Source organism: Amblyraja radiata, chromosome 40 (assembly GCF_010909765.2).
Source record: "Amblyraja radiata isolate CabotCenter1 chromosome 40, sAmbRad1.1.pri, whole genome shotgun sequence".
In the NCBI taxonomy this organism is placed as follows: domain Eukaryota; kingdom Metazoa; phylum Chordata; class Chondrichthyes; order Rajiformes; family Rajidae; genus Amblyraja; species Amblyraja radiata.
This window is the reverse complement of record NC_045995.1, coordinates 10,176,904-10,189,952: the sequence shown is the minus strand read 5'-3', so window position 1 is coordinate 10,189,952 and position 13,049 is coordinate 10,176,904. Positions and strand designations below refer to the sequence as shown.

The 13,049-nt window shown below is 55.3% G+C and overlaps 2 long non-coding RNA genes across 3 annotated transcripts in view; both read left to right on the top strand.

Annotated features, from left to right (window-relative positions):
- Positions 1-12,451, top strand: part of LOC116967556 — a 13,289-nt gene extending 838 nt beyond the window's left edge. The window contains exons 2-3 of the long non-coding RNA XR_004410262.1: positions 4,936-4,938; positions 12,375-12,451. This is a non-coding gene — a long non-coding RNA (uncharacterized LOC116967556). The remainder of the gene's footprint in view (positions 1-4,935; positions 4,939-12,374) is intronic.
- On the top strand, positions 5,460-8,289 carry LOC116967555. Of its 2 annotated transcripts, none has more exons than XR_004410261.1 (3): positions 5,460-5,541; positions 7,751-7,830; positions 8,211-8,289. It is a non-coding gene; the product is annotated as an uncharacterized LOC116967555 (long non-coding RNA). The 2 variants fall into 2 exon arrangements; XR_004410260.1 differs by lacking the exon at positions 5,460-5,541 and adding an exon at positions 7,355-7,392.
- Positions 12,452-13,049: the final 598 nt, after the last annotated feature.

The following is a 13,049-nucleotide window of genomic DNA, read 5'->3' as shown; positions in this document are numbered from 1 at the left end:
TCATCGACCACAATCAGCAAATTCTCCTCGTCGAGGCTGGCATAGTCACAGTGAATCCTATTCCACGGTCTCTCAGGAAACCCTCGTGGATGGATCTGAGCTGCAATGTTGACTCTGCTGAAACTTGGACAATTTCTCACCTGTTGTTCCAACTCTTTGTTGATTCCTGGCCCCCATACGTATGATCTTGCCAATGCCTTAATTTTCACAATGCCAGGGTGTGTGCCATGCAGTTCTTCAAGGATTCTAGTCCTCATCTCCAGATTATCTGGAATGACCACTCGTGATCCCCACAGGATTATGTCATCCTCCACTGACAGCTCTTCTTTCTTGCTGGCAAAGGGCTTTACTTCTTCTGGAAGAATCCTTGCTCTTGGCCATCCTTCCACGATGTGGTTCTTCACTTTGGAAAGAACTCAGTCCTTCTTGGTGGCTCTCTTCACTTCCTGTGCATCAACGGGACATGTGTCCAGATCGGTGAGCAAGTTGAAGTGTGCCTCTGGTGCTTCATCGAGCTCCGCGAGCTCAGGATGATTCCATGAAGACTCTTCTTCGTGGATCGGAAAGCGCGACAACGCATTTGCATTCTGGTGTTGCCTTCTTGCCTTCTCGATGGACTATCTTGTAACTGTAGGCAGACAGTTTTATATGGTATATTGCTACGTGAGCAGAGGCCATTGGGCTGGCAGGCTTGTGGTCTCCAAAGAATCCCATCGGAGGCTTGTGATCAGTCACAATGGTGAAAGACCTCCCCTGTAGCTGCTTGTGGAACTTCTTCCGTCCAAAGTTATGGATGAACCCCCCTTTTCATATTATGCGTCGTTCACTTTGCTGGGCTTGAGAGTGAGTGAAGCAAAAGCTATCGGATGTTCTTGTCCATCTGAATCCACATGGCTTATCACAACACCTAAGCCATAGGGGCTTGCATCAGTTTGGAACAAGATTGTTTTGGCTGGATCGTAATGCATCAGCACACTATCACTCTGAAGAAGACACTTGGATCTCTGGAATGCCTGCTCTTGTTCCTTTCCCCATGTGAACATGGGATCAGGCTTGCTGCTTCTCCTCCCACTCTTTGAATCTGCTGATCTGTACTCATCATTCAGCATTAGAGTCAACGGTGCAATCTCCTGTGACAGGTTGGGTATAAACTTCCTGTAATACCCAAGTAAGCTGAGGTGTGCCTGGAGTTGGCTTTGGTTCACAGGCCACTTTGCTTCCCCCACCGAGTCAACTTTGTCTTGAAGAGGACGAAAACCATTCTTGTTCAGTCGATGTCTGAGATATTCGACTGACTTACATCAGTGCACAATTCTCTTTCTTCAGACGTAACCCACTGGTCTCAAGTCTTCACAGGATCACTTCCAGGTTCCTGAGGTTCTCTTCGTCAGTCCTTCCGCTGATGATGATATCACCCAGATACGGCTTGCACATGGGAATATCCACTAGCCATTGTTCTCTGGAACATGGCTGGTGCGCTGGATATCCCAAAGTGTAACCTGGTATACTCGAAGAGACCTTTGTGTGTATTGATTGTGCTCAACTTCCGAGCATCAGGGTCTAACTCTATCTGATGATAGGCATGGGAGAGGTCTAGTTTAGAGAACTTTGCTCCTCATTCTAGTTCCTGCAGGAGATCCTTCAACGTTGGAAGTGGATACTGTTCCACTTTCAGCAACTTATTTGCTGTGAGCTTGTAATTGCCACAGACTCTCATGCTCCCATCCGGTTTCGTAACATCGATGATCGGCCATGCGAAATATGTTGTCTTCACCAGCTTGCTAATGCCATCCTGCAACAAGTCATCCAATGTGGCATCAATCTGCTTTCTAGCAGCATATGAAACATGGGCTGCCTTGTAAAACTTTGCCCCATTGTTTTCATCTTGTGGATACACTTTGGCTTGGTATCCCTTCAGTACTCCATGGATGCCGTTATCAAACAGCTTGGCGTGCTTGTGGAGTATTGAGCTCATGGCATTTTGCACTACTGGGTGGGATTAGGCTTGAATCCGTCGTGTTCTGGCTCGCCATATTTGACAGCAATCCAGGGTACATCCTCACCAGTCTCGCCCCATTAGGCTTGCACCTTTCCTTAGTACCACTAGGGTCAGTGTTTCTGGCTTCCTGTGAGGTTCGAGCTGTACCTGTACCGCTGCTTGTCTGTAAATGTCTATCTTCTCACCTGTGTAGGATTTCAGCTTGAGGCTATGGGGATCTAGTTTGTGGTCCTGACTGAGTATTCTGAAGACTTCTTCTGGTACGATAGTCCATGGAACTCCAGTGTCAACTTCTAGTTGTACCTCGCTGCCGCTCACTATCACAGTGGCTGTATACGGGTCAGAGGGGGAAGAGAGGGGAGGGGGAAGAGAGTGGAGGGGGGAGAGAGGAGGGAGGGGGGGTGAGATGGGGGGGGGTGAGATGGGGGGGAGGGAGGAGAGGGGGGAGAGAGGGGAGGGGGGAGAGGGAGGGGGGGGAGAGGGGGGAGGGGGGAGAGGGGGGGGGGGGAGAGGGAGGGGGAGAGAGGGAGGGGGGGAGATAGGGGAGGGGGAGATAGGGGAGGGGGAATAGAGGGGAGGGGGAAAGAGAGGGGAGGGGAGAGGGGAGGAGAGGGGAGGGGGGAGTGGGGAGGGGGGAGGGGAGGGGAGAGGGGAGTGGGGAGAGGGGAGGGGGAGAGAGGAAGGGGAAGAGGTGAGGGGGAGAGAGAGGAGAGAGGAGGGGGGAGAGAGGGGAGGGGAGGAGAGAGGGGAGGGGGAGAGAGGGGAGGGGGGAGCGGGTGAGGGGGGTAGAGAGGGGAGGGGGAAGAGAGGGGAGGGGTAGAGAGGGGAGGGGAGCAGAGGGGAGCGGGGCAGAGGGGAGGGGGGAGAGAGGGGAGGGGAGGAGAGAGGGGAGGGGGAGAGAGGGGAGGGGGAGATGGGAGGGGGGTAGAGAGGGGAGGGGTAGAGGGGAGGGGGGTAGAGAGGGGAGGGGGAGAGAGGGAAGGGGGAGAGAGGGGAGGGGGGAGAGGGGAGGGGGGTAGAGAGGGGAGGGGGAAGAGAGGGGAGGGGTAGAGAGGGAGGGGGGCAGATGGGAGGGGGGAGAGAGGGGAGGGGGGGAGAGGGGAGGGGGGAGGAGAATGGGAGAGGGGGGAGGGGGAGGGGGGAGAGAGGGGAGGGGGAAGAGAGGGGAGGGGGGAGAGAGGGGAGGGCGGAGAGAGGGGAGGGGGAGGTAGGGGAGGGGGAAAGAGGGAGGGAGAGAGAGAGGGGAGGGGGGAGAGGGGGGGGGGACAGGGGAGGGGGAGACAGGGGAGGGGGAGAGGCAGAGAGGGGGAGAGAGAGGGAGGGGGGGAGAGAGGGGAGGGCGGAGAGAGGGGAGGGGGGAGAGAGGGGAGGGGGAGACAGGGGAGGGGGAGACAGGGGAGGGGGAGGACAGGGAGGGAGGGGGAGGGGTAGACAGGGAGGGGAGATGAGGGGAGAGAGGGGAGGGAGGGGGAGAGAGGGAGGGGTAGGGATGAGGAGGGGAGGGGGGAGAGAGAGGGGAGGGGGAGAGAGAGGAGGGGGAGAGAGAGGAGAGGGGGGAGAGGGGAGGGGGAGAGAGGGGAGGGGAGAGAGAGGGGAGGGGATAGAGGGGAGGGGAGAGAGGGGAGAGGTGGGGGGAGAGGTGGGTGGGGGGAGAGAGAGAGGTGGGGGGGAGAGAAGTGTGGGGGGGGGGTGAGAGAGAGGTTGTTGGGGCGGGGGTGGCGGGGATGAGCGGGTGGAAGAAGGTTTGGGCCCCGCCGCAGCAGCGTCTGCTCGCCCCCCGGGCGGACGCCGCACCCCCCTCCACAACTTACCTGGATTAGACATGAAGTCCAACTGGCAGTCTGATCCCGTCCGGTCGCCCCCCCCCCCCCCTCGCCTTCGGACGGCCAAGCGATATTAGCCGGGACATCCCGTACAGGGCCGCCCTTGTCCCATATTTGACCGCTACTACTCGGGTCCAGCGGATTGTCGAATCGTCCGGCCCGCCTCGCCCGTCCCTGAAGTAGTGCAGCCCATGGAGTGCAGCTGCAGCAGCAGCAGTGCCTCGCCCGTGGCCCCGTCGGTCGGTCGGCAGAGCCCGGCCAGCTGTCCAACCTTCGGTCCTTCACTGACCGCCGACACCACCATCACCCCTCCTTCTCGCCGGCTGATCGCCGATTCACAAGTTGGACGGGGCACTGGGCCAAAACTCCTCAGCTGGCCCGCCGGCTGGGCTTTGTGTGCAGTCCAGCACCCGGGCCAACTCATAATTCACCCAGCCACGGCCCAGTCGGCCAACGGATTGCCGTCGGGGCATTTGTCCCGTATTTTGACCTTTTGTCAAGATTCAAGATAGATTTAAGATAGATTTAATTGCCACATGTGCCAGATGGCACAGTGAAATGAATTCCCATACAGCCATACAATAAAAATAAACAGGACACAACACACTATAGAATTTAACACAAAACATTCCCACACAGCAGAATCAAAGTTTCCCACTGTGTGGGAAAGCACCAAAGTTAATCTCTTCCTCCACTGTTCCCCGTGGTCAGGGCCTCCCCAAGCCCTCCGCAGTTGCAGCTACGGGCGGCCCTATGTCCAGGACCGCTCGCCGGGGGGTTGTAAGTCCGACGTTGGGGCTGCGGGACGTCCTCATCGGCGTGGACACAGAGTCGGCGGCTTCCAATGTCCGTAGGTCGCGCCGGGTGGAGAATTGCTGCTGTAAGCCCTCTGCGAGGCGACCCAGGACTCCACGATGTTGTTCAGCGCCGCCCGCGTTGGAAGCTCTCCGCACCAGGGCTCCACGATGTTGGAGCAACGGCCCAACGCTCCGGAGCTCCAAGCGGCGACCCAGGTAGGCATCGCCCGCTCCGCGGTGACTCCAGCGCTGCGCCGCCGCTGTAGCAGTCCTGGTCCTGTCCCGGTCCCCGGCAGGAAAGGCCGCTCCGATCCAGCTGGTAGGCCGCGAGGTGGGGGGCGAGGACGCGACTCGGAGAAATAGTCGCGTCCCCGCCAGGAAGAGACTGGGAGACGGTTTCCCCCTTACCCTGCCCCCCTCCCCCACATAGAAAAGTGAAAGTTTCCCCCTAAAACAGACTTTAGACTAAAAATAAAAAAAAGATAGAAATAACAGAGGCTGCTGCCAGTGCAGCGCCCCTAGTGGAGTCCCATATTTGGGAACAGGAAAGTTGGCGATCCTGGTCTCAGGTTATATTTTATCTGTTTGGTTTCTTGTCACCTTCATCCAACCATCATCTTCCTCGATCTCCAGCCCCCCTGTCCCGTTTTCACACCTCACACCTCCTTATCTCTGTGTGTCTCCCTCTGCTCCGACTCTCACTGAAGAAGGGCCTCGACCCGAAACGTCACCCATTCCTTCTCTCCAGAGATGCTGCACTTCCCGCTGAGTTACTCCAGCATGTTTGTCTCGATATTAAATATATATTTCCTCACATTCCCCCGCCCCCCTCCCTCTTTGCCGACTCCCAGGTATCTGAAAATGGATGAGATCTAGAGGGATTTCCGCAGTAAACTCACCCTGTTGGAGCGCAGGCTGAAAGGTATGGAACATGTTCAGTAACAAGATCACCAACAAGTTGCTGTGTTTAGTTTTAGAGATACATCGCGGAAACTGGCCCTTCGGCCCACCGAGTCTGTGCTGACCATCGATCGCCGGTTCACACACTAGTTTAGTTCAGAGGTACAGCGCGGAAACAGACCCTTTCAATGGGGTTACAAAGACGGGGAGAGGGGGTGTAGGGGGCCGGTGGGGAGGGGGAAGGGGAGGAGACAGAGACACTTACCAGCCCCCATGAGGGAACTTTAAGCCCCTGGAAATAATATTGAAAGAGAAGGATATGAGAAGGGAGAATGGTCTCATCCCGAAATGTCGCACATTCCTTCTCTCCAGAGATGCTGCCTGACCCGCTGAATTACTCCAGCACTTTGTACCTGTCCACGTTCTCCACAGAGATGCTGCCTGACCCGCTGAGTTACTCCAGCACTTTGTACCTGTCCACGTTCTCCAAAGATGCTACCTGACCCGCTGAATTACTCCAGCACTTTGTACCTGTCCACGTTCTCCAAAGATGCTACCTAATTTTGGAGACTTTAGACTTTAGAGATACAGCGCGGAAACAGGCCCTTCGGCCCACCGAGCCGTGCCGACCAGCAATCCCCGCACACTAATACTATCCTACACACACACTGGGGGCAATTTACAATTTTACCGAAGCAAATTAACCTACAAACCCGCACGTCTTTGGAGTGTGGGAGGAAACCGGAGCACCCGGAGACAACCCACGCAGGTCACGGGGAGCACGTGCAAAATCTGCACAGACAGGATGGTCCAAAGACGTGCGGCTAAAAGGCTTCAGTAAATTGTCCCTTTGGATGAGATCATCCCCAATCAGTACCCCGTTCCTTCCTTCTCCCCATATCTTCTGACTCTGCTATCTTTAAGAGCCCTATCTAGCTCTCTCTTGAAAGCATCCAGAGAACCGGTCTCCACCGTCCTCTGAGGCAGAGAATTCCACAGACTCACAACTCTCTGTGAGAAAAAGTGTTTCCTCATCTCCGTTCTATATGGCCGACCCCTTATTCTTAAATTGTGGGCCCTGGTTCTGGACTCCAACATCGGGAACATGTTTCCTGCCTCTAGCGTGTCCTAACCCTAAATAATCTTATATGTTTCAATGAGATAGAAACATAGAAAATAGGTGCAGGAGTAGGCCATTCGGCCCTTCGAGTCTGCACCGCCATTCAATATGATCATGGCTGATCATCTAACTCAGTATCCTGTACCTGCCTTCTCTCCATACCCCCTGATCCCTTTAGCCACAAGGGCCACGTCTAATTCCTTCTTAAATATAGTCAATGAACTGGCCTCAACTACCTTCTGTGGCAGAGAATTCCACAGATTCACCACTCTCTCTGTAAAAAATGTTTTTCTCATCTCGGTCCTAAAAGATTTCCCCCTTATCCTTAAACTGTGACCCCTTATTCTGGACTTCCCCAACATCGGGAACAATCTTCCTGTATCTAGCCTGTCCAACCCCTTAAGAATTCTGTAAGTTTCTATAAGATGCCCCCTCAATCTTCTAAATTCTAGCGAGTACAGCTAAGACACCCTCTCATTCTTCTAAACTCCAGAGTATAAAAGCCCAGCCGCTCCATTCTCTCAGCATATGACGGCCCCGCCATCCCGGGAATTAACCTGGTGAACCTACGCTGGGCTCCCTGGTTTTATATGTGCGGCACGGACTAGATGGGCCGAAGGGCCTGTTTCTTCGCTGTGTCTTTGAACTAAAGGGGAATTCCACCGCTTGTTTTCCAGCGGAGAGCGGGAGGAGAGTGGAGATGAAGAAATGCCAAAGAGAGATCGAGATTCTGCAGGAGGAACTGGTGAAGAGGTAAAAACCAATACTCATCAAAAATCGGCAATATGTGCAGGAGTAGGCCATTCGGCCCTCCCAGCCTGCACCGCCATTCAATATGGGGAGGGGAGGGGAGGGAAGAGGAGGGGAGGGGACGGGAGGAGACGGGAGGGGACGGGAGAGGAGAGAGGAGAGGAGGAAAGAGGAGGGGAGGGGAGGGGAGAGGAGGGGAGGGGAGGAGAGAGGGGGGGAGAGGAGGGAAGGGGAGAGGAGAGGAGGAGAGAGGATGGTAGGGGAGGGGAGAGGAGGGAAGGTGAGGGGACGGGAGAGGAGAGGAGAGGGGGGGTGAAGGGGTAATTGTTGAGCTGACGTCTCCCTATCTCTTCTCCCGTAGCCCTCCATGGATCTGTGTTTCCCCCTGTCCCCCATTGTCGAAAACTCACCCCACGACGAGATATACCCTCGTACCCGAAGGTAGGAATCCCCTCCCCTCCCCTCTCCTCCCCTCCCCTACCTTCTATCCTCCCTTCTCCCCTCTACTCTACTCCCTTCTCCTCCCCTCCCCTCTACCCCCCCCCCCCCTCTCCTCCCCTCCCGCTGTCTTTGTAACCTCCTCCTCTACACCCTTCCCTACACCTATTCCCATCTGATGAATGGTGAGGAGGGAGGAAGTTATCTCTGTGATATTAACCTGTCCTTTCTCCCTCACCCTATCCCCCCTCCATCTCCCTCTCCCTCTCTCCCGTCCTCCCTTCCTCTCTCGCTCTCCCCCTTCCTTTCCCTCTCTCCCTTCCTCCCCACCTATCTCCCCCTCTCTCTCCTCCCTTCTCCCTCTCCCTCTCCCTCTAACCCAGTGCACTCTCTCCCCTGAAACAATCGAGGCATTGAAAACCCCAACCTTTGACGTCTGGCAGTGGGCTCCAAATGAGGTAAGGGGAGAGAGAGAGGGGAGAGAGAGAGCGGAGAGAGGGAGGGGGAGAGGGAGGGGGTGGTACAGAGAGGGGGAGGGACAGGGGGAGAGAGGGGATAGGGAGGGGGAAGGAGAGGGGGAGGGAGAGAGAGGGGGAGGGAGAGAGGGGGAGGGGAGAGAGAGAGAGGGGAGAGAGAGAGAGGAACGAGAGGGAGAGGGAGAGAAGGGGAGAGGGAGGGGGAGAGGACTTTATGTGCTTGTGTGTGTGAGTGTGTGATATGTGTCTGTTCTCCACAGATGCAAAGCTGTCTAGAGTACATTGTACCACGGGCTGGGACTGGTCCGTGACTTCAATATCAACCCCATCACGCTCAAACGCTGGCTGGTACGTAAGCCCACAGAGAAGGAGGGAGAGGGGCGAGGGGGAGAGAGAGGGGGAGAGAGTGGGAGGGAGAGAGGGAGAAAGGGGGAGGGGGGACAGAGAGGGGGAGAGAGGGGGAGGGAGAAAGGAAGAGAGGGAGGGTAAGTGAGGGAGAGGGAGAGGGGGAGAGAGAGGGGAGAGGATGGTGAGAGAGGGAGGAAATGGGAGAGAGGGAGAGGGGAGAGAGGGAAGAAAGAAAGGGAGAGAGGGGCAGAGAGGGAGAGAGAAAATGAGGGAGTGGGAGAGGGGGTACAGAGAGGGAGAGAGTGATAGGGGAGAGAGGGGGAGGGAGTGGGAGATGGGGGGACAGAGAGGGAGAGAGTGATAGGGGGAGAGAGGGGGAGTGAGAGGGGGGATAGAGAGGGAGGGAGGGAGGTGGAAAGTGAGGGAGAGAGAGGGAGGGAGAGGGAGCAAATGAGCGAGAGAGAGGGAGAATGAGGGAGAGAAAGGAAGAGATAAAATACCTCTCTCTCCCCTCTATCATCACTCCTCCCTCATTCTTCCCTCCCTCGCCTTCCCTCTCTTTTTAGTAAGGCATAATTGTGTTTTTTCATGATTCCTTTGGCATCTAAAAAGTTTTAGAAGTGATAAATCTGGCTGTAGGTAGATCTCTAGTGAAATATCTGCTTTCCGCGAGACAGTGGGGGTTGGACTGCTGATCGAGGGCGCCGATTGGATGAGAGAGACGTCAGTCAGCAGGCAATGGGGGCGGGACATGATGATTCAGCGTGATCATTGGAGGAGGGAGGAGTAGGTGAGGTGGGACTGAAGATAGAGAGCGGTGATTGGAGGAGGAAGATGTGGCACAGACCTACGCCACATCTGCAGCCAGGATCGACCCCGGGTCACCGGTCCTGTCCCATCAGCACCCGAGTGCCCCCCCCCCCCGACGGGTGGCCAGAGAGGTCGGGAGTCAGACAGGAGCTGTACCCCCAGGACCATAGCCAGCGCAGAGAAGCAGCGCTCAGCACAGCTCAACTCTGCCTGACCCGCCAGGTTAACTTACTTGCGGCAAATATGGCCAGCGCGGAGAAGCTGTAGGTTAACCCGGCGGGACAGGCAGAGATGAGCTGAATTTTGCGCTGGATTGAGCCTCCGAAGCCTCGCGCGCGCGTGTGTGTGTGTGTGTGTGTGTGAGTGTGTGTGCATGCGCGCGCCCACGGCCGGCAAAACATTGTGTGAGTCCCTGTCCCCCGATCCCCTCCATATTTTGATAGCGATTTCCCTGCCTGCTCCGCGGCATCATGACGTGGCCTTTTCACTTCTTGCCACGAACCGGAAATGACGCACGCAATGCCAGCTTGCCGCTAACCGGAAATGGCGTAATCGGCGCAATCTTGTCACTATGCGAAAGTCATGGGGTGAGCGCCAATGTTGCAATTAAGCACAGTCCTGATTTAATAAAATGTTTATTTACACTGTATCCATCCAAAAACTGTTGCAACCATTTCAAAAACCAAGACAAACAATTTTTCAAACAATTTACAATCAATACATTTTCTGAAAACATTTTTTTAAAAGCCAAGACAATTTGACAAACACTTTACAACCACATGGAGGGGATTCACCGTCGAGTAGACGTGCGTTCAGTGTTATTCGCAGCTCAGTGACCCGTGACCCTCTCGCTTCCTCCATCTCACAGAGACTGAATGAGGCACGACACGTCTGGATTTTATAGTCAGCGGGGGCAGCAGAGAGAATGGCGATATTTTTAAAAAAAATTAATAACTCTGATTTTTCATCGTTGGGAAAAATCCTCCGGTCCAATCTGGCGGAGGGGGACTCTGCGAGGTGGGGAAAAATGACGGCCGTAAGTGGCGGCGTTCTTTCAGAAATCATGAAACAGAAAGTCAGAAAGTGGTCAAGATCTTAGTTTTAGTAATATAGATATGTATCATGAAGGCAGTATAGGAGCATACGGCCTCAAATGCAGAAAATCAACAGAGCGCTCCATTCCACCCCTCTCACAACTTCCATACACTTTTTGGCTCATGGAATAAAACCATAGTGGATCAACACAGGATGACCAATGTAGCAGGAAAGGGTGGCCGAAAGAAACTTTGTACCCACTGATACAATTCCTCTCAAAGGCCATGGTAGCCAGCTTGGGGGAGTAAGGGGAATGGGAGCCAGCCAGCTTGGTGGAGTAAGAGATGGGAGGAAGCCAGCTTGGGGGAGAAAGAAGGAGGGGGAAAGCAGGAGGGGGTTAAGCAGGAGGGGGAGCAGGAGGGGGGGAAGGAGGGGGGTAGGAGGAGGGGGGAGCAAGAGGATGGTAGCAGGAGGGGTGTAGCAGGAGGGGAGCGGAGCAGGAGGGGGAGCAGAAGGGAGAGAGTAGGAGGAGAGGACAGGAGGGGGGCGCACAAAGGGGGAGCAGGAGGGGCTAGAAGGAGGGGGCGCAGGAGGGTGGTAGCAGGAAGGGGGAGCAGGAGAGAGGGGGAGCAGGGGGGGAGAAGGAGGAGGGAGCAGGAGGGTGGTAGCAGGAGGGGGGAGAAGGAGGTGGTAGAAGGAGGGGGAGCATGAGGGTGGTAGCAGGAGGGTGTAGCAGGAGAGGGGCAGAGCAGGAGGGGGAGCAGAAGGGAGAGAGTAGGAAGGGGAGGTCAGGAGGGGGGGCGCACGAAGGGGGAGCAGGAGGGGGGAACAGGGGCGGAGCAGGACGTGGGGGCAGGAGGGGGGAGCAGGAGGGGGGAGCAGGAGGGCGGAGCAGGAGGGGGGGTACAGGAGGGGGGTACAGGAGGGGGGTACAGGAGGGGGGAGGAGGAGGTGGAGAGCATGAGGGGGGGGTACAGGAGGGGGGTACAGGAGGGGGGAGGAGGAGGTGGGGAGCATGAGGGGGGTACAGGGGGGATACAGGAGGGGGGTACAGGAGGGGGGTACAGGAGGGGGGAGGAGGAGGGGGGGTACAAGAGGGGGGGTACGGGAGGGGGTGTGGGAGGGGAGAAGGCTGATGATTGATCAGGAGTATGGTAAAGATAGGGGGAGAATGCCTGAGGATAAACAGGGAGAAAGCAGTGGAGAAAGGTTTGGGAGGGGAGGGGTAGAAAGGAGTGAAGCAAATATTGGGGAGATTGGGACGGTCACATATTTCTGATCAAATTTGCAATGATCCGAGCGGGAGTGAGTCTGTAATTGACAAGTATTTATTGTGTTCTGCAAATACCAGTAATCTGGACATCCACTAATTTCAATGTTATTTAGTCATTAACTATTCACATGTGATTTTCAGGCGATACAGCAGTAACAGACATTGCGGTGTGAATGAACAGTTTGAACAATGTTGCTGCTGCTTTTGTCACCATCAATCCACAGTAGGAAGGAGCTGATGAATACCAAGGACTGCTCTCACCCCAACCATGGACTGTTTACCCTCCTACCATCCGGGAGGCGCTACAGGTCTCTCCGTTGCTGAACCAGCAGGTCCAGGAACAGCTTCTTCCCGGCGGCTGTCACTTTACTCAACAACGTACCTCGGTGACTGCCAATCACCCCCCCCCCCACCCCCCGGACACTTATTATTATTTATTCAAACCATTTGCTATGTCGCTCTTCCAGGGAGATGCTAAATGCATTTCGTTGTCTCTGTATTGTACACTGACAATGACAATTAAAATTGAATCTGAATCTGAATCTGAATCTGATGATAAAGTCACATCCCGGATCCTGCAGGTTCCCCCCGCTGTAATTCCCTAGTCCCCCACTGGGGGGCAGCACCGGATATCCGGCATCAGCAGCAGCCCCGCGTACCCGGGTCATGTGACAGCGGGCAGGGAAGCTTTGGGGTTTAAAGGGGAGGGCAGCCGTTAAAGGGGAGGGCGGCCGTTAAAGGGGAGGGCAGCCGTTAAAAGGGAGGGCGGCCGTTTAAAGGGGAGAGCGGCCGTTTAAAGGAGAGGGCAGGGAATCGGCCAACAATATTCCGGTCCCCAGGGCGGTGACATTCACACCCAGAGATGTTTACACGTCCACACTCAGTCCGGTTCTGATTCCCTGCAGACTCTTCAGCTGGTTCTGTCCGTCTTCACTGAACTTATTCTTCTCCAGACTGAAACAAGTTGAGGAATAAAGAGGAAATAAACAGATGAAACAACAGTGTCAATAACCGGGACTGGGGTTAATATTTCAACAACACTTACAGAACAAAATCACAGGAGAAGGTCGCGGATCCCCTGTTATTTGATCACATTAAACATTAACACAAACACTCACCTGATCAGCTCCTGACTCGGGTGGGTCAGTATAAGGCGGCGGAGAGCGGGTACACATTGGTCAGTGAGGGAGTTGTGTCCCAGCCACAGCTCCGTCAGTGAGGGGTTTGTACTGAGAGCGGAGGCAAGATCCTCGGCTCCAGAATCTGTGAGACCGACATCC